The sequence below is a fragment of the Sus scrofa genome, chromosome 5 (genome assembly GCF_000003025.6).
Source record: "Sus scrofa isolate TJ Tabasco breed Duroc chromosome 5, Sscrofa11.1, whole genome shotgun sequence".
Taxonomy (NCBI): domain Eukaryota; kingdom Metazoa; phylum Chordata; class Mammalia; order Artiodactyla; family Suidae; genus Sus; species Sus scrofa.
The window spans coordinates 39,719,194-39,743,845 of record NC_010447.5 but is presented as its reverse complement, the minus strand read 5'-3'; the positions used below and the strand labels follow the sequence as shown (position 1 = coordinate 39,743,845).

Sequence of the window (24,652 nt, the reverse complement as noted above, 5' to 3'; positions counted from 1 at the left end):
GCTCCCGTTTTCCTGTGACAGCCCCAGAGGAGGCTGTGCCGCGCACCGCAGACCGCACCCGGCCTTGCAGAGCCGAGTGACACGGTGATGTTCCTCTAAACCTCAGTTCCTGTGGCCTTATGTAGCGTAGGAGGAAGGCGAAGCCTTTGCTGGACTTTTATATTTAATGATTGCTTTTGAGCCGTTCCTTAAGATTCCAAGGAGCTTCACAAAGAGCATGTTTTTGGTTCATGGAGCCACCGACTCAAGACTGGCCGAGGCGCAGCAGCAGTATATGCAGATTTTCCATTTACAAAAGTCATTTAACATTCTTCTTTATGAGAAACGTCTGCGGTTGGGGACCATTCCTAATTTCATTTTGTCAAAATGCTGCTTGAGATAATGGGTATCTTAGGCTCCTACTTAGATGGGAAAACTTAGCCAACTAATGATATAAGCATATTTAAGTAATTTAATGAGATTTTTTTCCTTTCTGATGCTGGAAGACTTAAATGACTTCTAAATGATAATCGAATGCACCGTGTATGGTAGGTTTATTAGTTTTTATTAACTTCCCCTAAAACTTAGCTTCAAATTAGTGCCATTTTAGTGCGGTTTTTTGTTTGTTTGTTTGTTTGCCTCATTTAGGACTCCAAGGAGCGCAGACAGGGACTGGTGGAGAAACATGGGTGAACTGCTTGTTAGGTTTCCTCCCTCCATCCCATCAGGTGTCACTTGAACTTGACCATGCTGAGGGACCATGGTTAATTTCTGTGCTTCCTAATTTTTGTAGTGAAATTATTAAGATAATGCTAGCTTTATGAAACAGGTTGGGAAAGGGAAGTAAGGCATGCAATTTGTGCTCTATTAAAAGTACAACTAATTTCAAATTTTTGTTAACCGTTTTTTTGATAGCAGCTGTGTTTGGAATGACTACAGTGTGCCTGTTCAGAGTAATGGGAAAAGGACAAGATGAAACATAAGAACTACCTTTTAGGTCTTTAATTATGGAACTTAAGTTGTTGCGGTCAAATTCTGTGTGAACCATTTAAGCTTCAGTACATTGTTCACAGGCTTAGAAATGCCTGTTTAGGAGTTCCCGTTGTGGCTCAGTGGTTAACGAATCCGACTAGGAACCATGAGGTTTCGGGTTCGATCCCTGGCCTTGCTCAGTGGGTTAAGGATCCGGTGTTGAGGTGAGCTGTGGTGTAGGTTGCAGACGCGGCTCGGATCCCAAGCTTCTGTGGCTCTGGCGTAGCCGGCGGCTACAGCTCCGATTCGACCCCTAGCCTGGGAACCTCCATATGCCGCGGAAGCAGGCCCAAGAAATGGCAAAAAGACAAAAAAAATAATAAATAAATAAATAAAAAAGAAATGCCTGTTTAATTTAAAATGGTTATGGTTTATTTCTTTCACTGAATCATAGTATTTGTTGTATCTGAAAAGGAACTGCCACATTTTTTTCAGTTAAAATATTACATATTAGAGTCAATCAAATATTAGAGTCAATCAAATGTTTCTTACCAAAAATTTATGGCATCTATAAATTTGGCAATATCTAGGTTTCTTTTGAATTGAAAAGCCTTAATATATACTTTGGGGATAAATATACATTTCTGTGTAAGGAAATTATATTTTAGTTTTGATTTAAGAACAAATTGATAAAATTAAGATTTACATTTGCCTTATAGAAAGACCTTTTTTTTTTTTTCTGTCTTTTCTAGGGCCACACCTGCAGCATATGGAGGTTCCCAGGCTAGGGGTCATATCAGAGCTGTAGCTGCCATCCTACACCACAGTCACAGCAACGTGGGATCCGAGCCGCATCTGCAACCTACACCACAGCTCATGGTAACGCCGGATCCTTAACCTACTAAGCAAGGCCAGGGATCGAACCCGCAACCTCATGGTTCCTATTCAGATTGGTTAACTACTGAGCCACAACGGGAACTCCAAAAGATCTTTCTTTTTAAAGGACTAATTGCATAATTTCTTTAACAAGTGAGTGCTTAGTACATTTAAACTTGGTTTATAAATAATCCTTCAAGAGTAGGTTACTTGAACTGAAGAATGAATGACAAAATAAAGAATTGATTCTTAGGTGTAGTTTTGTAATATTTTTGAAAATCCTTATCCTAATAGTAATACTTGAAGTATTATGTCTTAATATTTATATTACAGTATCCAAAGCTGAACATATTTATAGCAGTGAAGTTGGAGCATTGGGGGATTCAAAAGTAGAAGATACTGATCCTATCGTATTCTTATGAATATGACCTACAAATTATACATAAATACAGCTCAAATTAAAAAGCCTCTGGGGGGAGTTCCCATTGTGGTGCAGTGGAAATGAATCTGACTAGGAACCATGAAGTTTCGGGTTCCATCCCTGGCCTTGCTGAGTGGGATCCAGCGTTGCCATGAGCTGTGGTGCATAGGTTGAAGACACGGCTCGGATCTGGTGTTGCTGTGGCTGTGGCATAGGCCAGCAGCTGTAGCTCTGATTAGACCCCCAGCATGAGCATATCGATATGCCGCAGGAGCAGGCCCCCCCCCAAAAAAAAGAAAAAATGGCAAGAAACCAAACCAAAACAAAACGAATCCTCTGGGGGAAGTTCCCGTTGTGGCTCAGTGGTAACGAACCCAACTAGTACCCATGAGGATGCTGGTTGGATCCCCAGCCTCATTCAGCGGATTAAGGATCTGGCCTTGCTATGAGCTGTGGTGTAGGCCAGCAGCTGCAGCTCTGATTCTACCCCTAGCCTGGGTACTTCCATATGCCGTGGGTGGGTGAAAAAAAAAAAAAAAAGGCCTCTGGATACTTCATTAATGACCATGACTGGGTGCAGGGAGATTGAAATATAGTTTCCTTGTGGTTGGGACACAGGAAGAGATGTCTGGACTAATGTGTGAAGATTTCATGTCAATATTTTCTTTCAAGAAACTCCTGAAACCGACTTTCCTTCCACTTTGGTCCCCACCCTCTCATATAGCCTCTCAGAGGCATAAATTGAGGACCTCATCTGAAACACATGGTAGAAGGGATTTTTACTCCTGGAAAATGCTATCAAGTTTGCAAGAAGAGAGTTTTTTTGTTATTTTGTTTTTTTTCAGAGATCTTGTAGGAGAGGAATCCTTGCTCTGAAACATTATCCTCTTCTACCCTTCCTTATTTTTACTTTTGTAAAAGTTGGAAACAATGTAAGCTCTCCATGATGGCAAGGACCTTGCCAGTTTTGCTCACGATTGACTTTCCAAGTGAGAAATAGTTATTGAATGAAAAAATAGAGTTCTAGATATATTACTGGAGAACAAAGAGGAGGATGTGATAATCTAGTCCAAATTAGATAAATCAGTGAAGTGACAAAGAAACATTGTTGGCTTGGAAGGAGGGAAGCAGGTAGTCTAACCAGGGGAATTTTCTTGGAGAAGATTCTTCATTTAGGTCTTGCTGAAAGATGTATATCTGAAGATAAGCAAGTGTTCTGAGAGTAGTAAACAGCACCAACCAGAGCATTTTAAATTGGACTGAGTAGTCATGTCAGGTTAAGCACAGTGAGTCTTCTTTTTGTGTAGTATTATGCAGAATTTTTTCTTCTTTCCTCACAACTGTTGCCTCTCCCAGATAAAAAAGATTGGCACATTTTTTAGCTAAAATTTAGAGTACTTGAGTTTTAGAAATGACAATAGTACAGTGAAAGCAAGAGCATTGAACTGTGGGTTAGAAAATTTGAATTGAATTTCTCATTGCATCTTATATAAGCAAGTTTCCTTAGGCAAATCACTGGGCCTTAGTTTTCTCATTTGTGAAGGAGGATAATAAACTTCATCCCACGGGGTACTTGGGAGAATGAAATTACATAATGTGTATGAAAGTGCCTATCTCGATATCGAACACATAGGAGAAATCAATAAATATTAAATTATTTAAACATTTCTTTGTCTTTAGATCTTTGAAAAGATTTTGATGTATTTATCACAAACTCTTAATATCTATTTGACTTTTGCATTAACCCATGGTGTTACCTTTATACTGATCAGTATCAAAAATCTAGATGCTTTGTTTTCTTTCAGTCAGGCATGATGTTTTCTCATAGAAATGAGTTTTAATTATGTTACTTCATAATGTTACAGACTGTAAGGAACGCTAGATGCCTCAAATTTGTGATGCCTTAAGTGATATATGTGACTGAAAAATCTGAACCTTTGGGCTTTTCTTCTCTACAGAATTGGTTTTTGAAGAAATCGCCACTGCCTATCATGCAATTGTCTATTCATTGTTGTGAAAAAAATGGCAATTTTCTGCCAGTAAGGAAAAAATATCACCAAAAGTATCCACTATATGTCTTCAGTGACCTGAGTTGCTTAAACCATAAAGAATCTCTATCTGCTGTGCTTTATTTTAGAATTCAATATTTTTTGAACAGGCTAATAGACTTTTGCATCATTTCTTATCTAAGCTTTTTGCTCCAGTAGCTGTTCTTTTATGACTCTCAAAATTTCATTATACTTCGAGAACTTTTTGTAGTGTTTAAATCCATGGAGCAGGCTGTTCTTTGTGTAAGATTTGGAAGGGAATTTTATTATAAATAGACTAAAAGGAGTCTTGACTCTTCAAATGATAAGTCAGTTACCCACCATTTTCCATATTCATAAAAGACTGAAAAAAAAAAGAGGAAATGGTTTTTGAGCTTGAAGACTCTTTTCAGCTTAAAAAGGAGAAACTTTTGATTCAGGGTTTTTAAAAAATGATGGATTCAGAGAGACATTGATAGTTCTTGAAGGTGTCTTAGTAGGACACCTAAGAGGTCATAATAATAATAATTGCTTATATGTGTTGACCACTAACTATGTATCAGGTATTTGACATATATGTGTACTTGACAATGACCACCCAAATCAGACTATTTTTTTGTGTTTATTTATTTATTTATTTATTTTTAATTTTTTTTATGGCCACATCTGTAGCATATGGAAGTTCCTGGGCCAGGGACTGAATCCTAGCCTGTGGCTGCAGCAGTGCCAGATCCTTTAACCCACTGTGTCAGGCCGGGGATCAAACCCTCTGCAGCAATCTAAGCCACTGCAATCAGGTTCTTAACCCACTGTGTCACAGCAGGAACTCCTCTTTGTCCTTTTTTAAATATCAGAAGCTCTGAGAGATTAATTAGTAGGCCATAGAACCAGGATTTGAACTAAACCTGAGTCACGGGGAGGCTAAATAGCAGGTGGTGGAGCTTACCAAAAGGATTTGAATTCAAGGTTTAACCTGACCTTTGACATCAGAACTTGTCCTTTTAACCATTGCCTTTTACTGCCTTCTGTAGTTTATTTGCAGTTGCCCCTTGTGATTGTTCTTGACCTTTATGATCTTTTTCAGTCTATTTTAACTTGATGATTTGGAAAATACAGTCAGTAATAAGATGGCATATAGCCTCGATTTTTCTCATTTCATGAGTGTTTGACATCCTATTTTTTTTTTTTACTTGGAGTAAATAAATGATTCTTTAATGTACATTCAGTTGCCATTTTCTCACTAGGACATTTCAGACTAAATTAGAACTATAAGAACATAGTAGATATGGTATTTTAAGGTGACTTGTTACAATTTTTAAACTCCTACTTTTTTTGTTTTTTGTTTTCTTTTTATAGCCGGTCTAATGGCATATGGAAGTTCCTGGGCTGGGGTCAAATCATAGCTGCAGCTGCCAGCCTGTGCCACAGCCACAGCAACCCAAGATCTGAGCCCTATCTGCAATTTACACCACAGCTTGTGGCAACGCCGGATCCTTAATCCACTGAGCCAGGCCAGGGATTGAACCCTCATCCTCACAGACATAGTGTTGGGTTCTTAACCTGCTGAGGCACAGTGGGGACTCCCAAAGTCATATTTTTTTTTTTTTTAAAGAGTAGCACTGATGCACAGAATTAGTATGGATAGTTTTTATGAATGATACTTGAGGGACATAGATCAGTATGATTGAAGTCTATCTTATCAAAATGTCCACCACTAAAGTAACTTCTTTTTTGGCAGCCAAATGCCACTATTAGCAGGAGTAGTGTGTCGGATTACGTAACTAATAAAAGGCTCAGGCCTTTTATGAAAATTATGAAATCTGTGTAGGTATGTTTTAATGGGGTGACAGTTTAGTAGATTTGGGGAGAGAGGTGTTCAGTCTAGGTAACACTATTACTGGCTAAGAATGAAGTGGGATGTCTTGGACATGAGGGCGCAGATACATTATTCCTGTAGAAAGTATGGTGAGAGGAGTTCCTCTTGTGGCTCAGCGGTTAATGAACCCAAGTAGCATCCCTGAGGACGTGGGTTCAATCCCGGGCCTTGCTCAGTGGGTTAAGGGTCTGGGGTTGATGTGAGCTGTGGTGTAGCTTGCAGACGCAGCTCAGATCCCGTGTTGCTGTGGCTCTGGCATAGGCCGGCAGCTGCAGCTCTGATTCGACCCCTGGCTTGGGAACCTCCATATGCCGAGAGTGCTGCCCTAAAAAGACAAAAAATAAAAAAGTTTAGTGAGAAACTTCTGAACATGAGTTTTGCCTGTTGTTTTGACCATGACAACATTTAGTATCAGGGTTCCAGAAGTAAAGAAAAACAGTGCTGTGCATTGTAGTGGGGAGTTTGTAATAGTTCTATGCTGTTTTCTAGATGTGGATCCGTTATAAATATTGACTTATCATCATAGAAGGACTTTCTTATTACCTATCATTTTAGAACTCTGGAGAGGCAGAATAGCACAGGCTCTGGAGCCAGACTGCTTATGTTGAGAACCTGCACAGTCACTTAACTAGTTATTGCCCTGTACCCAGCCCTATGCTGACATGAGATGGCTGCAGGGGAAGAAAATGGTGTATTTAGGTAAAGTGAGGCCTAGAGATGCACCCTGTGGTTCTTACGTGGTATAAAAGAGATCTGGAAATTCTCACATAATCCTAGTGAAGGAAATAGAAGTTAACAGAGTGAGGGCCAGCAAACCTGTCATGAGGCTGCTGTTGTGAAGACCAGGCAGTAGAGGTTGTGGAGAGGGCAGCTGTGGCAGGTTCAGCTCAATGCCCAGCAGAATTTGTGCTCTCTCTTGCTGTAGTATAGCTAACACTGGGAAGTGGTTGCCCAGCCAGCAACACATTTCTGTCATTCTTGCCTCTGTCCCTATCCTCCTTTTCTGCATCTCAGTGGGGCCAGATGACTGTTTTTTACCAGTGGAACGTGAATGGGAGTGATGTGTTGTCACTTCCGAGTTGAGGTGGGAGAAAGCAGCTGTCTTTCTCCACCTTCCCTTCCAAGCCAAGCACCAGGTGCAGAGGCTGAGCCTCTTTGGTGTGATAGAGCCATAAGATTGGGAGGATATCAAGTTCCTAGATTACCATGTGGAAGAAAGCTGTGCATCAAACAGGAGCACTCATGATAGACTGTAATTTTAATGAGACATTTTAGTTGCGTGAAATTACTGAAAAAATTGATGTTTATGCGTTAAGCAGCTAGTGTTGTCTTAACTCTATGTATGGTCTATGTATGGGCTGCGTAGAAAGGGTATGGAGCCCTCAGTAGGAGCTGAGAGCCAAGGGGCCTAGGACTAAGTTAGGAGACACTGGATGCTCTTCCAACATACTCATCAGCATATGCCATTATGATTGCATCAAATCTCAGAGGCTCGTTAGCACCCAGAGTGTGGTACATTGGTCTAGATTCAGACCAATCATAATATCCCCTGTGCCCATGAAAGCTTTTGTCCATATCCAGATACCATTAAAGGATGAGGGACAGAGACATTATGAATTTTTCTATGAAAGTCTGAAATGTTCCCATAATGCTGGGGTTCTCCAACCTGCTCTATTGACATTTTGGGCTGGATAATTCTTAGTTGTGGTGCGGTCTGTCCTGCACACTGTAGACCATATAGCGGCATCCCTACCCTCTACCCATTAGATCTCAGCAGCACTTCACGAATTTTGCAACCAAAAATGTCTCTAGACCTTGCCAAATACCCTTGCGGGAGGGGGGCACAATCACCCCCAGCGGAGAGCCACCACTGAGTTAATCCCCCCAAATTTATTTTATTTTAATTTTACGTATTAGTTTAAAATTTTTATTATAGTTGATTTACAATGTTGTGCCAATTTCTGCTGTATAGCAAAGTAACCCAATCATACATATATGTGCGCGTGTGTGTGTATATGTTCTCTTTTTTATATTATCTTCCATCATGGTTTATCCCAAGAGACTGGGTATAGTTCCCTGAGCTGTACAGTAGGAACTCATTGCTTATCCATTCTAAATATAATAGTTTGCATCTACCAATCCCAAATTCCCAGCCCATCACATTCTCTCTCCCATCCTCCTTGGCAATGACAAGTCTGTTCTCTATGTCTCTTTCTATTTTGTAGATAGGTTCATTTGTGCCATGTTTTATATTCCACATATAAGTGATATATGGTATTTGTCTTTCTCTTTCTGACTTACTTCACTTAGTATGATAATCTCTAGCTGCATAAAAATATGGAATGCTTCACAAATTTGCATGTCATCCTTACTCAGGGGTTGTGCTAATCCTCTCTGTATCGTTCCAGTTTTAGTATATGTGCTGCTGAAGGGAGCACTACTTTTATTTTTATTTTTTGGCCATGCTTGCAGCATGTGGAAGTTCCCAGGCCAGGGATCAGAGCTGTGCCACAGCAGCGACCTGAGCTGCTATAGTGACAATGCTGAATCCTTAACCCGCTGTCCCACAAGGGAACTCCTGAAAGAAATTATTTTAAACTGAAAGAAACTTATCTTTAATTAAAGGACTTTTTCTTCTCTTAGGAGATGGGTGTAGTTCATAGGGGAGGTTTGTTTATGAATATACCACAAAGAAAGCTTTGTTGTTTCTATAAAAGGCACTAGTTTCTTTTTTGTTTCTTTTTTGCCTTTTCTAGGGCTGCTCCCATGGCATATGGAGGTTCTCAGGCTAGGGGTGTATCTAATCGGAGCTGTGGCTGCTGGCCTATGCCAGAACCATAGCAACTGGGAATCTGAACCAAGTTTGTGACCTACACCACAGCTCGCGGCAATGCCAGATCCTTAACCCAATGAGCGAGGCCAGGGATCGAACTCACAACCTCACGGTTCCTAGTCAGATTCGTTAACCACTGTGCCACGACGGGAACTCCAAAAACACACTAGTTTCTATTGAATGTTGATTTATACTTATTAATTTATCACCTTAGTGCCTAGATTTTCCATTTTTTCTTTCTTCTTTTTCTTTCTAACCTGGTAGCTATGTTTCTTATTTCCTAAACACATTTCCCCCATCCCACCAGCCCTAGCTGTCATGTTCATACATCCATCTCAAAATAACAAAAACCAATAAATAGTTTTGATGTTATGACAATGTAAATATCATTTAATGCTAGGACAGGTAGGATGCTCAGATTATGATTTCTTTCCTACAGATCCTTTTAAGCATCCCTTGGGCCACTTGAAGAAAAATACCTTGATACCATCAAGGTCCAGTGGATTTTATTAGTTTTTTAGAATGTAGCCATTGAGTTAAAAATAGTGGACATGACCTCCTTTGTTCTTGGTGTTTCTAATTGCACCTTTTTTTTGGTGTTGTATACTTTTATCAGAATCTCCCCTCTAACTCTTCAGCATACTACCTCTTATATTGTGCACCTTTTTTTTTGGTGTTGTATACTTTTATCAGAATCTCCCCTCTAACTCTTCAGCATACTACCTCTTATATTGTGTTCCTTAATTATCTGGAGTTCTCGGCTTACATCAGAAAAAATTCTGACGAGGAGCCATGAGGTTGCGGGTCCGATCCCTGGCCTTGCTCAGTGGGTTATGGATCTGGCCTTTCTGTGAGCTGTGGTATAGGTCGCAGGCGCGGCTTGGATCTGGCGTTGCTGTGGCTGTAGCATAGGCCGGCAACTGTAGCTCCAATTGGACCCCTAGCCTGGGAACATCCATATGCTGTGGGTGCAGCCCTAAAAAGCAAAAAAAAAAGAAAAAAGAAAAAATCTGGAAGTTGTCTGTTTGGGGTTTTTTTGTTTTTAATTTAATTTAATTTAATTTAATTTAATTTTTTAATTTTTTAAAAACATTCTATTTCAGTTTGGACTAGGAACTTCTTTCACTGTCCTCTTGGATTGGGTCCATTTTGTTATATACCCTCCTTTTTTAACTAAATTTACTTGATTTTTTTTTCTGAAGTACATCTTTAAGTAACTTCCCTAAAAAGTGTTTGAGAGTCACATATTCTGAATTCTTCTGTATATAAAATGTTTTCATTCTATCCTCCCATTTGACTGATAATATGGGCACAATGTTATAGGTTCCAAATAATATTCCTTTGGAACTCTGAAAGCATTGCTTGGTTGTCTTCCAGCAACCAGGGCTGCTGATTAGAAGTCCTGTGTTGTCTAATTCATTATCCTTTTTAAGGTGGTTAGTTCTTTATTTTTTTCTGTCTAAAAACTTTTAGTATCTTCTCTGTTTTGTCTTTCTGTTGCAAAGTCATAATGAGGTCTACACTTCATTTTGTTTTGTTTTGGTTATTTGTTCTAGGCACTCAGTTGCCCTTATTGTTTGAATCAAATTCTTCAACTCTGAGAAATTATTTTTCTAGGCACTTAGTTGCCCTTATTGTTTGAATCAGATTCTTCAACTCTGAGAAATTCTCTTCTGTCTTTGATATTTTCCTCCCTTCATTTTCTTGTTTTCTTCTGCTTCATTAGGGGATGTTTTCTCTCCTGGACTGATCCTCATCTCATTTTTTTTGGAGCTGTAGCCACTGGCCTACACCGCAGCCACAGCAATGCTAGATCCGAGCTGCATCTGCAACCTACATCACAGCTCAAGGCAATGCCGAATCCTTAATTCAATGAGTGAGGCCAGGGGTTGGGCCTGCATCCTCATGAATACTAGTCAGAATCATTTCCACTGAGCCACAATGGGAACTCCCCTCATCTCATTTTTAATTTCATATTTTATGATTCTCTTTGCTCTGTGTTCAAGGGATTTTTTTGAGGGGGTGGGATAATCTATGAATTTGCTTATTTTTTTTCCTGCCTTTCTTTTCTTGTTTTATGCTGTAACACTCTCCCCGGTCTCACAATATGCAAAGTAGATGTTTAAAAGATATTTTGTGTTTCCTCAGTTATTTCCTTTTTACATCTCATCAGCTTTTAGACTTTTTGGTTTTTAGGACTGCACCCAAGGCACGTGGAGGTTCCCAGGCTAGGGGTCCAGTTGGAGCTACAGCTGCTGGCCTACACCACAGCCACAGCAATGTGAGATCTGAGCTGTGTCTGTGATCTACACCACAGCTCATGGCAATGCCAGATCTTTAACCCACTGAGGGAGGCCAGGGATCAAACATGTAACCTCATGGCTCCTAGTTGAATTGTTTGTGCTGTGCCACCATGGGAGTTCCTTATACTTGTTTTTATAAATTTTTTTTTCATGCTTAGTTTTCTTTATATGCCTGATGATGCTTGGTTGTCTTCATGTGACAGAAAAAAGACTGGCTTCCTGATCTGGATATTCCCCTCCCTGTTCCTGAGACTGTTTTCCCTATTAGGTTTTTCCTTTGAATGGAAATTCTGGGCACAGCACTTTAGGAGCAAGATAGTATAGGGTATGGCCTATTGTCAAGCATTGTTTTGGGGTAAGAGGAAGGGGCACCAGCTTCCAGGCTGTGGACCCTCAAAATGCCAGATAAGAAGGATTTATTACTCTGCACCAGCATCCCCAGTTTTTTGCTTTATCTTGAGAAAAGTTGACTGTCTTTTTGCTAGGGAGTAAATGCCAGTTGTTTAGGTGCTGCTGGGAGATGGAGGATGGGAAAATGTAGTTGTTCCTTGTAATCAGGTAATATATAATTCTCCTATTTTTAGCCCCACTATTTATTCCCACTCTTTGCTGAACCATTTACTGTGCAATCGTGTTTCTCTAGGGGTTCTCTCAGATGTATTGGTTCTCAACCATTTGCATCATTCTTAAAGGTATAATGAGGCTGTGGCCCCCTCTGCTTGTTATAGCAATCAGTATCACATCTACTTTCTTCTTTCAGAAATTTGTTGACTTCCCTCTCTACTCTGTCCCCACTTTTTATGTGTATATGTCTTTCTTTCAATTTAACTTTATTTTATACAACTCTTAAAGGTTGTTTCCATTTATAGCTATTACAAAATATTGGCTATATTTCTTGTATTGTACAGTATATCCTTGAGCCTACTGCTCAGTATTTTTGGGGCTTTTTTTTTTAGGGCTGCAGCAACAGCATGTGGAAGTTCCCAGGCTAGGGGTTGAATCGGAGCTGCAGTTGCCAGCCTACACCACAGCCACAGCAATGCCAGATCCAAGCTGAATCTGAAAGCTACAGTACAGCTCACAGCCACGCCCGGTCCTTAACCCACTGATCGAGGCCAAGGATTGAACAACCCAGATCCTACTCATGGATAGTAGTCAGGTTTGTTACCACTGAGCCATAATGGGAATTCCCTACTCAGTAGTTCATACCTCCCACTCCCTCATCTCTCTGTTGTTGCCCCATCCCCATTTTAAATTCTTTGCTCTTCCTTTTTTTTTTTTTTTTCCTGTATGAACTGTTTCTTGTCTTTTTTTTTTTTTTTTTTTTTTTTTTTTTTTTAAGGGCTGCACTTGCAGCATATAGAGGTTCGCAGGCTAGGGGCCAAATCAGAGCTGCAGCTACCAGTCTATGCCACAGCCACAACAATTTGGGATCCGAGTCCTGTCTGCGACTTACACCACAGCTCATGGCAACACTGGATCCTTAGAGCAAGGCCAGGGATCGAACCTGCGTCCTCATGGTTACTAGTCAAATTTGCTTCTGCTGAGCCTCTTCAGGAACTCCTGAATTGTTTTTATTTCAGTGGGATATGTGGAATAATGAGGGAAAAATTTATATTCAGTTCATCATCTTTTATTGGAGACCTTTCCTTTTTTTTTTTTTTTTGTTAATGCAGGTTTATTCATAGAAATTATGATCATGATCCTGTGTTGAAATAGAGTGATATTTCTTTACTCTTGATTTGTAGAGGTATTTGTATCTTTTTGCCAGTTGGTCCTAAAACTCATATGCTTCTTGAATTCTTATTTGCTTCTTAGTTTTTCTGCTTCCTCTTCTGTTTTCACCTGCCCCAACTTGTACATGTCATTATGATTGTCTCGCCACTTCTAGTTTGATACGTGGAAACTGAATGAGACATAAAATAGTGCATAAAATAGTGACTTTGGTCTAGGGACTGGCATGTCAGCTATAAGCCCCTGGCTCTTGTGAGATTTTGATTATTCATTGCTTATTTTCTTGTTTCTCAACTGTGTCTAGGCAGGAGAGGTGTTATTATTCTTCTTCATTTACTTGTCTGCCTTAACTGTTATAGCTACTCTGGTTCTTTGGTTATTGATATTTTTCTCTAATACTTTTCCTCCTCTTCTACCTTTTTTTGGGCACTTTAAATATTGGGCTTGGATTGCTTAGCAGGTTCGTTGAAGGCCTGAATTTTCATCTCCTTTACTCAAAAAAATTTTCCAGCATTGTTTAACATTTTATATACCTTTTCCTCTCTATTTCCTAGTCTCCTTTCCTGAATCTTCAGTAAAATTGATTGATTATAATTTATCCTGGGAAAATAAATTTCTCTATTTTCCCTCTCTTCTGTCATTGCTGCATTTCTCTGTTACTCTTCAGTCTTTCTCTCATGAAACTATAGTTCTTTCTTCTACATTTATGGCTTTGACTGCTGGAATGTGTCCTTTATCACTGGAGTTATAATTCTCTTGCAATTAGAAGTTTATACAATCCAGATTTTTAAAATGCTGACTACTTTGAAGTTGAAATCCTGTCAAAAGTGTTGTGATTTGGAAGGTTTAAGTCTCTAGATTTGACCTGATTATGTAAGATACTGTGGAACCTACATGGTACATAATTATTTGAATTTTAAAGTAGCTTAGAAAAGAAATTGGCTCTTATGCAGTTTCTTTATTTGCTCAGTGTAGAGGGAGTCAAAATTGTAAATATTCCCTAATGCATTTGACATCTATTTGCTGATTGTTTTGTGAACTTTCTCTATATTCTGTGAAACTCTTGGTTTTAGAATCTAGAGATTTGGTTAGATCATGGTTATATCTCTTGCTTTATCTTTTTTATATTTTCTAAGCATTTTCTCTTTCAGATACCTGTCATACTTTCCTCATTATGGTGCCCTTTTCTGCTTCTATTATATTTATGGTTTTGGTACTTTTTCTCTCTGTTCCTGAAATTTTTTAAATAGGAATTTCAGCATTATATAGATAGTACTTTGACTGTTTTCAAAGGTTTGATTATTTGGGGAATTATGTTTTTTTATCTTTATTGTCCCTAAAATTTAGGATTATGGTAAAGGAACTAAAAAAATAATACCCTGTCATTACTAAGGAAAAATTCCTCTGTCAAAACAGAGATTCATTTAAGAGGTTCATTGCTTAACATATTTAGTATCTTAACTAACAAGGTCTTATTTGGTTATCTTTTGGGACTTCTTAATTTGCAGTAGTAATAATTAGCCTCTTCACACTTCTGTTGAAATTAATCAATGATGCATTTTATGGCTGGCTATAAGACAAATTATGGTATTCTCTAAAAATTTTTTCATTGTCGCCATATCCATCAATTTTCTTTTAGGGACAGTTTTTCAATGTGAGTTATTTCCATAGTTTCTCATTTTTGGTAGTCATTTTTAATTGAAATATTAAAAATTGTGTTGGTTCTCAGATCCTTTTTGAATTGGCATGTGGAAGTGTAATTATATGTCTTGGTTACTTACATGATAAATTAAAGATGATGAGTACTTTGGTTGTGGTAATTTATACCTCGAATTCAAAACCCAGAAGCATCTAGGCCAGAGTTAGGTACTCAGACACTCGTTTTTCTTTCATGCCCAAGATAGAAAACCATCCTTAGTCTGTATCATGATATGAAGAAATTGCTTTTGGATTGAATAAGAAAATCAGTAATAAAATTCCTTGAGATTATCTTAACTTTAGATCTTGCATTTCAAGCTTTGATCCTTAATAAAGAACCCTCAGCTTAAGTATGGGTTTGAATTATAGGAAACAGGGGTGAGTCTTTTGGTTTATTATAACCAGTTGCTATAATTAATGAGAAACACATTCACTTTTTTTCTGGTATCTTGATTTAAAGTAAGATTCGTATTTTCCTTAGGAAAGAACCTTTCAAGAAAACAGTGAAAATTTATGCAGAATGAGGTGGTTTTAGCTGTAATTTAAAACATCTGACTTTAAAAATGAGTACTTAAAATCCAAGGAAGACATTTAATACATAAGGCTAAATAATTAATACATGATTGCCAGTGACATATCTCCAAACACTGTCCTTAATACACCTTGAGTTATTACCATCTCAGAAACCCTCTTTGAGGCACCATGTCACAGCCTTGTGTAACTTAGAGCATTTCAAACACCAACTGATTTAGTAAACAGATGCACTGGGAAAATAAGAAACCTGCCAGAAGTATTGTCTTTCCTGCTAAGTAACTTTGTGACCTTGGCAAACCACTTAGTCTCTGTGGGTCTTAGTAAAATGGAGAGTTCAGAACAGATAGCCTTTTAGGTTCTTTTGAGGATTCCTTGACAATGTTAGGGGCTAGAAATCCAATCAGATAATATGTTATGTAATGTAATCCTTATAATAGCTCTGAAAAAGGTGTTGTTATTTCTATTTTACAGATAGAGTTATTGCTGTTGTACAAGACTCCATGTTCAAGTAAAATGCCCTATCATGTAGCCACTGCTAGGGGCCAAGCAAGGAGTTTAACTTTGGCTTATCTCATTCTACAGCTATGTTCTTTTTAGTATATAATACCTCCTCCCTAAGCCATGTTGTTAGAGTAGACTATCAGATTTTATTCTTAATATTTGTTCCATTTCTTAATCTATACTTTAGAGTAAATGTGCTTTTGCATTATTATATCATCTATTACTCAGGAAAACCAGAAGTCAGGGATCAGGCCTATCTATAAGTTGTGCCCAAAGTAAAAATATGACCAGTTTTAATTTTTTTTAATTAAAAAGAAATTTTTTTTTTTTTTTTTTTGCTTTTTTAGGGCCGCACCCACAAGCACATGGAAGTTCCCAGGCTAGGAGTTGAATTGGAACTACAGCTGCTAGCCTGCGTGAGAGCCACAGCAGTGCAAGATCCAAGCAACCTACACCACAGCTCACAGCAACACCAGATCCTTAACCCACTGAGCGAGGCCAGGGATTGAACCTCTGTCCTCATGGTTACTAATCAGATTCGTTTCCCCTGAGCCACTGTGGGAACTTTGAGACCAGTTTTTAAATAAATGTATTAAAACATACGACTGAGGTGTTCGGAGTTACCTTGAATTTAGTGACTGTTCAAAAACACTTTAAAAATTATTCTTTGACATTACTTTTGTGCCTTCAGCCTCATTCTTTTACCTATATTCTATGGTAGTGAATCACGTATCTTGAGAGTGGATTTGATATTTGGAAAAAGCGGGAAGTCATTCTGAACCAGGTATTATACATAAAATTAAGGATCAAGGTGAGAAATGCCCTTTTTAGTTAAAAATAACCAGTGACCAAGAGGATGAAACCTGTTAGTTTTGTGTCATTTATAAGAAAGTGAAGAGGAGAGTTCCAGAATTGTTTTGTATGGTGGCAAATTTAAATGATCTCTAAAAATGACTACTCTGAGTGGAGATAACCTTTATTCGGATGTAAATTCTGCTATATTAGTTAAAGTTACACCCTTTTTTCTTTCTTTTTACAGCTGCACCCCTGTCATAATGGAAGTTCCCCAGCTAGGGGTTGCATCAGAGCCACAGTTGCAGGCCTACATCACAGCAGCAGCAACACCAGATCCAGGCCACATCTGTGACCTGTGCCACAGCCTGGGGCAGTGCCGAATCCTTAACCCACTGAACAAGGCGAGGAATTGAACCTGCATCCTCACAGAGACAATATTGAGTACTTAACCCATTGAATGCACTGAACTACGACATGAACTCCTAAAGTTACATCCTAAGATAGTTATACTTGTTTTCTGCCATTTAGGCCAGTGCTATGCTGATTGAGCATGCACTTGAGAGAAAAAGAGTTGGTGAATGAATTAATTATACATGGCAGGTATTCTTTCCATTTTAAAGGAGATCAGAATCTATATAACATTTGTTTTCATAATAATTTAGTTCTTTGGTTATATTCATATTTATTATGTAATTTGTGCTTATCTGTGTTTAGGTATAATTCCAGACAGCTATTCCATTCTGTTTCCTAGTATGAATTAAAACCACTTCTGTTGCTAAGCCTGAATGTACTTTTTTTTTTTCCTCCTTTGTCCTTTCAGGGCCACACCCATGGCATATGGAGGTGCCCAGGCTAGGGGTCTAATCAGAGCTGTTGCTGCCAGCCTACACCAGAGCCACAGCAATGCCAGGTCCGAGCCGTGTCTGAGACCTACACCACAGCTCATGGCAACGCTGGATCCTTAACCCACTGGGCAAGGCCAGGGATTGAACCCACAACCTCATGGTTCCTGGTCGGATTTCCGTTGCGCATGACGGAAGCTCCCTGAATGTATTCTTTAATTCAGGTTTACATGTAAAATAATAGTAAGGTTTTTTTTTTTTTTTGCAAAAATTATACTAGACCACATTATAAGCATATATTACTGAATTGTTTTTGGATATCACTGCTGTACTCTATTGGTACAGATAATAAGCAATAATATATCTTTGTATCTTGTTGCAGAGGAACTCGGAATAGGAAGATTTCATTTTATTTTTCAAAGGTGGTTTGTTTTTTGTTTTTTTTGTTTGTTTGTTTGTTTTTGTTTTTGATTTTTAGGGCCACACCTGCTGCATATGGAATCAGAGCTACAGCTGCCAGCCTGCACCACAGTCACAGCAACATGGGATCTGACCTACACAGCTCCTGGCAACACTGGATCCTTAACCCACTGATCGAGGCTGGGGACCAAACTAGAATTCTCATAGATTCTAGTCCGGTTCATCAATCTTTGAGCCACAAAGGGAACTCCTCAAAGGTGTTATTTTTTTATTTCAACTCCCAGATGGTATAGTTTAATGAAGCCTCTTCATTTGTGAGTATTAAAAGATTCTAAAAAAATGCCTCTAGTCCCTTTTTAATAGTACTTTTTCTTTTGAGGTTTCAAAATAATTTAATGTTACAAGGCCTTTAATTCAACAGATATTTGAGTGCAAGTCATTATGCAAGGGGCTAAAAATTTAATGGAAACTAGAGATGTGACCTCTCTGAGTTTATGTGGGTAGGAAAGGTTGGAACAGATAGTAAACTACTAATTTTCGCAATTGTGGACAGTGCTAAGAGGAGGAAATAGTGGGTGATAGAAGATTTTGCTGACCTAGTGAGGCAGGGGAGCCAAGGAAGGTGACTTAAGCTGAGGGAGAAAAGAAGAATATTTCTGGCAGAACATCTTATCTAAATATCCTGGAACAGCAAGGAACTTGGCTTTTGCTAGGAAATGAAAGAGTCCACTGTGTCTGGAGTATAAAAAAAAAAAAATAAGAGTGATAGCAATATGACGCAGTAGGCAAGGCTGGGTCATGAGAGGCTTGATTGACCCTGTTAAGGATTTTGATTGTTGTCTTAAGGTCCTTGGAAACCATTAATAATATCTTAAACAAAGAATCACGAGTTCCTGTTATGGCTCAGTGGGTTACAAACTCGACTAGTATCCATGAGGATGCAGGTTCGATCCCTGGCCTCACTCAGTGGGTTAAGGATCTGGCGTTGATGTGAGCGTCACTGTAGGTCACAGATGTGGGCCAAATCTGGCATTGCTATGGCTGTGGCATCGGCCAGCAGCTACAGCTCTGATTCCACCCTTAGCCCAGGAATTTCCATATGCCACAGGTCCAGCCCTAAAAAGGAAAAAAAAAAAAAAGCAAAAAAACCCCCAAACAACAACAAAAACAAAGGATCATGGTATGATCAAGTTTAGAACGATCACTCTGGGTGCTCTGTGATAGTTTGGAAGCCACCAGGGTAGAGCTGAGAGACTCGTTGGGTCATTTTGAAATTAAGGTATCTATGACTTATCCAGGGAGAATCCTGTAGGTTAGTGGTTCTCAAAGTGTGTCACCTGGGAACATTATTAGAAATGAAGATTCTTGGGTTCTCCCAAGACTCTTGAATCAGCTTTGAAGGTGAAGCTTAGAAATCTGATTTTGAACAGGCCTTCCAGGTGATTCTGGTGCTTCCTGAAGTTTTTGAACCTCTGCTTCAGGTCATTAGATATATGGTTTTGGTGTAGGAGAAAGTTCTAGGTTGGTTATATGAATAGGGAGTAACTGCATTAAGGTGGTAGTTGAAAATGAGAGGAAGAGGCTCTGAATAGAATGAAGCCTTGAGACACTTAAGTGTCTGAGTCCTGTACAGAGTGAGGGGAGGTAGTGAAAGAATCAGAAAAGGATTGCTTAGAGGGACTTCAAAGTCAGAAGCCTCTTGGGATAAAGGCATGGCAAAGGAAACATTAAATTTGGCAATGGGAAAATCTTTGTTTTTTTTTTTCTTTTCCTTTGAGGGCCCCACCTGAGGCATATGGAATTTCCCAGGCTTTAGGGGTCGAATTGGAGCTGTAGCTGCTGGCCTATGCCACAGCCATGGCAACGTCAGATCCAAGCCATGTCTGTGACCTACACCACAGCTCATAGTAATGCCAGATCCTTAACCCAGTGTGTGATGCCAGGGATCGAAACCACACCCTCATGGATACTGGTCGGATTTGTTACTGCTGCAACACCATGGGAACTCTGGCAATAGAAGATCTTTGTGTGAGTAATTGTAGCGGAATTACTGAGGTAGGCACTGGATTTCATTGGGTTCAGAAGTAAATGGAGAGAGGAATGAAGAAAATATAATTTACTCATTTAAAACATCCTTTACTCTTTGGACAGATATTTAAAATTCCAAAATATGGGAAATAAAAGTAAACAACCTGGATGGGCAACTAACTAGCATAAGATTGTTTTAAGAACTATATAATAAAATCTCACTCTTTGGACCTATTGATTTTGAAATTCATAATTTACGTAGAAGACTGAGCTCAAGTTTATCGTTGTCTTTACCATTTTGCAAGGAATGCTTTACTATAATAATAAGTTAATGAGACGGAGGTGAGAGTTTAGCTTACCAAGAAGCTAAAGTTTACCTCCTTAAATATATTTTATAATTCAAGTTCAGACTTTTAATTTCTTTAATTACTCTAGCTTGTTGGACTTACTCTAACATGTTAATGTTATGCCATTCTTCAGGAAGACCACATTTAATGTGAAACCAAATTAAAGTAATTTCAAGGTCAACCTCAATTACGAAGTAGTATCTTTTGAGGTGTGTGTGTATGTGGATGTGTGCATGATGTGCAGCACACGAGGAAGGGGTGGGGGAGAGGGAGACTGAGACTTAAGTCATTTTAAGATGCATTTTCTTGGTGAAATACTTTTGTCTAAATTTTTTAAGAAGCAAAAACATGGTTATTACATCAGTATATGCTCACTGTAAAATTTGGTAGCTATAGAAACTCATAAAGTTAATTTCTGTTACCACTAGATTCTACTTTATGTCCCAAACAGTCTGCTTTTTACCAGTTTGCTATTATTCTTCAGGTATTCTTCCCTTTCTCCATCTCTCCCTTTACCTTCTTTCTTTCTCTCTCTCTTTATATATGTACATAGATAGATAGGTAGGTAGATAGACGGATGGATGTAGATATATCTATCTATCTTTCTATCTATATTTATATAACATGTATGTATAATTGTTTGAAAAACAGAGCTGCGATTATAATGTAATGCTGTTTTGCAGTTTTTTTCTCCAGTTAGTACGTATTAAATCCCAAAGTCTGAATCCTAGTAATTCCTTCCATTGAATTTATGTTTTGTTCTTAGAATGTTAAACTCAGATTTAAGAAACTTGGATTTTGATCTCTTTTTGCTCCATGATCTTGGGCAAGTCACTTAATTCCTGTGTGTTTAGTTTTTTCATCTGTAAAATTTAGAGATGATGAGTGGTTGAAGATTTCTCATAGTTGTAAGGTTTATTTAGATATACTAGGATTTCAAAGGGCAGACAGTTCCTTGAATTTTACATGGAAATTGATTATCTTAACTGACCTGTGAACACTTAAAGGGATAAGTTTTTGCCGAATTAAAACCACAATAGTGGTGGGGAAGCATGTTAGAAACAGGATTGAAAAAGATGATTTTCTGCCATTTACTAGTGTGCTTAGTAGGCATAACTGTTGCTTTTAGGGTGACACTGACCTCTAAAAAAACACAAAAAGCAAGAAACTTTCTTAGAGCTGATTAAAATTTTGACTGGAGGTTCACAGCACTTTTTTGGGAGTGTGGAATGTGGGTGGGTCTCTTTGGGTCTGTGTTTGGTTTTACCCATTGGTTGTTTGTTCATGGAAGATAAGACAAATGAGACTTACTGCCTGCTCAGCATTCTTTAAGATTGTGGCATCTTCTCACATAAGTGTCTAAGAAAAGCCAGAGCACTAGGGATAGGAGCCATTGATAGGAAGGAGGCTGGGAGCTGTGCTTTCTGTTCTTTGGCTTTCCACTTTGGGACTGTTTGCTCAGTTAAATTTTCACAAAAAACTTGAGAAGGCAAAACAGTTTTAGTTTAAAGAATCTGTGAGTGAAGGTGTCCAGCTTTTGAGTTAACATTGCTCTGTTCTTATTATTAATACATTTATTAAAAGATTTTGTTTTCTTGTTTTCAATGTCTTAAGTTGCTGACGTTGTTTACTTTTCATTTTTTTCTGTTTTTAATTCTTTTCATCTTTTTTTCTTATCCATAGTGTTCCTTGTCCATTAAACTTTTAGGGAGTCTTTTCTTATTCCTAATCTTCAGCTTGTATTTTTCTATTATTTTCTTGTCACCTTTATATATTTTGAATTTTTTTGCCCTTTTCATTTGATTTGTTTGCTTAAACTCTTTAAAAAAGTTATATTTTTCCAAATAGGATTTTATTAAGGCAGAGACACAAGTAAATATAAAGATGAATAATTAAGAAAATTAATGACTCCAACAGTAGCTTGCCCAAGGAGAGCTTTAGTTTAAATTTATTTTTATTGAGAATATGTATTTTTGTTTTCTGTATATGTGGTTGTTGGATGGCATGGTTCTAATGTGGGTGGCTCCAAGTATACTTCACACTCTAAGCAAGAGATTCAGGGTACCTTTTTTCCCCTCCACTTATCCAAAAGTAATTCTTAGGGCTTCGCATAAGGGACTTTGTTATTCCTTTAAATTTTGAACCTCTTCCTCATAGCTCTAATCTGAGCAATGCAGATGCACCATGGGCAAATTTCCCACCTCTTAACTAAAATAAGTTTATTTACAGTGATAAAGCCTGCTTTCATGTTTCCTGTCATCCCTTTCATTATTTTGAAAGTATTTGATTTAAAAAATTTCACAATCTTCATTTTAAAAAGAAATAATCTTTAGCAGTATCAGCCTCCCCAGATCTCCTTTCAACAGAGAACAGAAACAGAAAACAGGGATGGCTCTTAGCTAACATTTCATTGCTAATCTTATTATTGAAAAAAAATTCTTTAATGTATTTCTTAAAATAGGAACTTCTTTTTTTAGTGTGCATATAGGAAATACTTTGAAAAGCATTTTATAATATAAAATACTCTCATATAAAGTAACTTTTAAAAAGAAAAGCATGTGTGATTCTGTGTGATATAACGTAGTAAATTTTTTAAAGTATTCATAAATACTTGAGGTATTACTTTGTTGTATAACATGTGGGCCCAAGAAAGCAAAAGTGAATAACATCACTTTTTTTTTTCTTTTTTTGGTTGTACCCGTGGCTCATAGGAGTTCCCAGGTCAGGGATTGAACCTGTGCCACATCAGTAATCAGAGCCTCAGCAATGGCAATGCTGAAACCTTAACCTACTGAGCCACCAGGGAGCTCCAAGGTTATTCTTTAGTCTTCACATGCTCTACTCTAGGCCAAGACCTTTAACTGGATATTGCTTTGATATAGCTTGTTTGTTAGCTGACTGTCACTACATAATATTCTTTCTCAGTAATAGACTTGACTTAATTTAATCTTTAGTTTTGTTGTCCTTACCATAGCTATATTGCTGCTACTCTGTTTAAAGGTCAGCATTGTTGCCCTTTATTTAATATTATATCTCTCATTGTATATCTCTTTCTCATTCTGCATTTCTGAACATCTCTCTCACTTTGGCAACTAATATAGCTCAAATTATTACTATTTTGGCTGTGTCTTCCCAGATACAAAGCATTGAAAAGACACTTTTCTATATATTCAATATAGAAAGGAATTATTCTGCCAAATACATAAAATCTTGGCAAAGATTTAAGTTAGTTTAAATGCCATAAGAATGCAAACTCTGCATTCTTTTATGAAACACTTCAAAATGTATATATGTAAAAATACTTCAGAATTATAATTATCCAGGAATTCTGACCTTGACCATCAGGTCTCTGAAAATATATGTAGCATTCTGATACTTTTTAAGTAGCATGCCATAAGATTATTCTTGTAGCTGATAGTTCTTTGGGGAGATTTTTTGGTATCATTTTCCAAAATAACTATCACTTACAGAATTCAGATTCTGGAGAATGTGAATGCTTCATAATTTCAGGGGCAGAGTGACAGCTACACAGCAAGTCCATATGTTGCTTAGCTATAATTACATTTTAATAATTTTTTTTTCTTTGGAGGAAGAACTGTAGCTAATCTCCAAGAGACTGAATCTGATGATTGTTAAGTATTTATATTTTTTCAACAGAAAGAACTTTTCTCCCCTATTTTAAATAGTTGGATGTATTTACTTTGTATCATAGCATCAAGTGGATGAAGGTTCTATTCTGGATCCTACTGTAAAATTTAAATGAATATTTGCGTCAGATGGGAAGATCACCCTGTTTTTTTTTTTTGTTATTCCCTATATGGACTTACTGCCACAGGCACGCTAATTTTGCCATCTCCCACACACGACTTGCTCCTTTCTGCCTCCGTTCTTCTGCATATTACCATTCCCTCCACCTGCATCCTTTCATCCATTTCCTTTTCTCCTTTTAAAACTGGCATCTAAAATCTCTAGAAACTCCTTAGTGCATGTAACTATTATTTATTTTCTTGGTTTCTCCTTAACACTTAACATGGGTAGCTATAGATTCAATTATTCTGAGTTGTTTCCATGATATGCCAGGTGTCATGTTACCTATCTCATCTAATTTGCATAGCCATCCTGTGAGTTATTCCCATTTTATGGATGAAATTAAATAAGTTTCCTTACATTTTCCTATTTTTAGCTTTGTCAAATTTTTAACTTTTTCCTGATTTTTAAAAACATTGCTTTTTACAGAGTCATTCTGCCTTTCTCTATTTCTATAGTTTTTCCTTTCCCGCTCTTTACCACTTAACCCACCAACAACCCTTAATTTTCTTTCTTTTTTTTTGCTTTTTAGGGGCACACTAGCGGCATGTGGAGCTTCCCAGGCTAGGGGTCTAATTGGAGCTGTAGCCACTGGCCTATGCCACAACCACAGCAACGTGGGATCCAAGCTGCATCTGCGACCTACACCACAGGTCACA

The 24,652-nt window shown here is 38.0% G+C and overlaps 1 protein-coding gene across 5 annotated transcripts in view; it reads left to right on the top strand.

The window, feature by feature from the left end:
- Positions 1-24,652, top strand: part of OSBPL8 (oxysterol binding protein like 8) — a 176,520-nt gene that overhangs the window by 810 nt on the left and 151,058 nt on the right. The gene's annotated exons all lie outside the window — the stretch shown is intronic.